Here is a 2,414-nt window from a genome sequence, read left to right as displayed (position 1 = left end):
ACCAGATGCAAGTCTCAACTCCTTTTAAAACAATAGAATTATGATTAATATTCCCTTCTCTTCTTCATTGAACGAGAGAGAAAGGGAGTGAAAGAAAGAGAGAGAGAGAGAGAGAGAGAGAGAGAGAGAGAGAGAGAGAGAGAGAGAGAGAGAGAGAGAGAAAGGTTTATCGCCCATTATTTTTTTTAATTCAGCTACTCGCATGCAGGGTTGTCCTTTTTGTCACCTCGACTCTCGAATGATTTTCGACACCGCTGAACTTTTACAAACACTTGCTAGTCAAATCTGGTTGATATATTCTAAGATTTTTAAAATACAGCACCTGCATGACACGTGTGCACTTCTCTACAAGTACAGTACAAGTGGGGCACAAGGTTAGAAGTTAGGTGTATTTATGTTTATTAATGTAGAAGCCCCAGTTCCCCCAAAAGTGGCGCTCTTCATTGTGCCACAACGAAAACAATAAATAAAAAGTGTGATGTGGTGTGATGCAAATCTTTCAGCGAATTCTTCTCTATTTTATTTTCATGACAGACATCGAACACTCACTCTTTATGTAGAAGGAGACGAATGCGAGAAAATTAAAAAAAAAAAAACAACCTTAGTTTGTAGCACCCCCCCCCTAATGAACTATACTCTCTGGCGGATCAATGCTTCCCTGTAAGTTCTTCGGCCATAGACTGGCCAATCGACAGGCAGGGCGCATTGATCCTACTGTCCCCAAAAAAAGTGCAGGGGACATCCGACAGTCAGCACAGAGCCGCGAGCGAAGACACACCTTCCTCTCCTCCTCACCCAGCACCGACAGTCCGACTTGGACCTGACTCAATAACTTCGAGCTCCATCACTATTATCCCGTTGAACTAAAAGTTGTTAGGTAGAAGATTTTGCTAAAAATGTGATAGTTTTTCGCTGTTATAAATATCCAATTATTTTCGAGTAACATTTACAGCACATCTGATGAGTATTCTTTCTCAGTTGTAAAGTTAAAATCAATCCTAGCAACTTATCATAATAAAAAGTCTCCTCAAGGTAAACGCCATACATTTTAAATAGGGCAACAGTTTATAGTAAAATCAACTTTTTCATATAACTTTTTTATTAGTGATATGGACTTAGTCTACAAAAGATGTGCATTGTTAAAAAAATGTACATTTTTATGAATCAACATGATTCTATTTTTGACTTGTTCGATTTTGGTGCATGCATTTGTTTCATCGAATATCACTCACATTAAAAATTGGCCTTGTGTTTAACTTTTCCCTTGTGGAGTAGAACGTAAACAAGAGCCTTAATAATGCAATTATGTTATGCAACCGACAGTATTCGAACTTGGAAACGCCATGGTCGCTATTGCAAATTTATATCGACTCCACGCCAGGCAGCTGTTGTTTATTGGTAATTAAATGTCATTTTTAAAATAAATAATTGAAACAATTTTTGAATCAATATCACGATTTTATGCAAATGATTACATATTTACATATTTTACATAGCATTAATTGATTGATTATTTAATTTCATTACAATCAATCAGATATTTACGTATTCCTTCTAACATTACTGCTGAACTAGCAAGGCTATCCAGCGTAACCTGGACAAAGACAATCTAACAAAATAGAAGATGGTTAAAAATTATTTGTAGTATTTGAAAACTTTAATCTATCTTACTCTATCTTTCACTTACCTAATCTATTGTAGCCCTCTCTCTCCTCTTCTTCTTCTCCCTTTCTTTTTATCCCCCTTCTATCTCTCTCACTCATCCTCTTAGTCCATAATTCTCTTATTCATTAAATATATTGACATTTTAATAAAAATTACATGTAAATTGTGTGTATAACATGTTTATATTCAAACTTATATCAACCTAACTCCCACTTTTGCCTTCTCTCTGTAGATATACCTTTCTCTTCAGTTCTCTTTTTTTCAGTACCTCGTTCCCGTTCTCCATTGTTTATCATACTTGTTTTAAATTTGATTACAGATGAGCATGACAATATAAAAGATCAATTTGTCAAATGTTCATCGAGACAACACTGTGAGAACATTAAAGCAACACTGGATCACTTTTCTTAAAAGATGAAAATACACAATATATTTGTTTTAATGCATTCACAAGCAACGCCAACTTTATTATGCTATCTATTTACCCTGATAATATAATAGCACTTATACTTATTTTAACGCATTTACAGGCAACACCGACTTTCGTTTCCCCTCCTTATAAATATAATGGAAAGTATATTTGTTTTAACGCATTCACAGGCAATATGCAATTTCTTCCCTTTCCTCTTTTAATCATAAAATGAAACCTATATTTGTTTTAACGCATTAACGGACAATAAGCACTACCTTATGTTTCCATTTCACCTTAATAAACAATGAAACCTATAATTGTTTTAATGTATTCAAAA

The sequence above is a fragment of the Euprymna scolopes genome, chromosome 23, assembly GCF_053919585.1.
Source record: "Euprymna scolopes isolate OS-2025 chromosome 23, ASM5391958v1, whole genome shotgun sequence".
Taxonomy (NCBI): Eukaryota; Metazoa; Mollusca; class Cephalopoda; order Sepiida; family Sepiolidae; genus Euprymna; species Euprymna scolopes.
The sequence above is the reverse complement of the archived record's forward strand: the minus strand, read 5'-3'. Positions refer to the sequence as shown.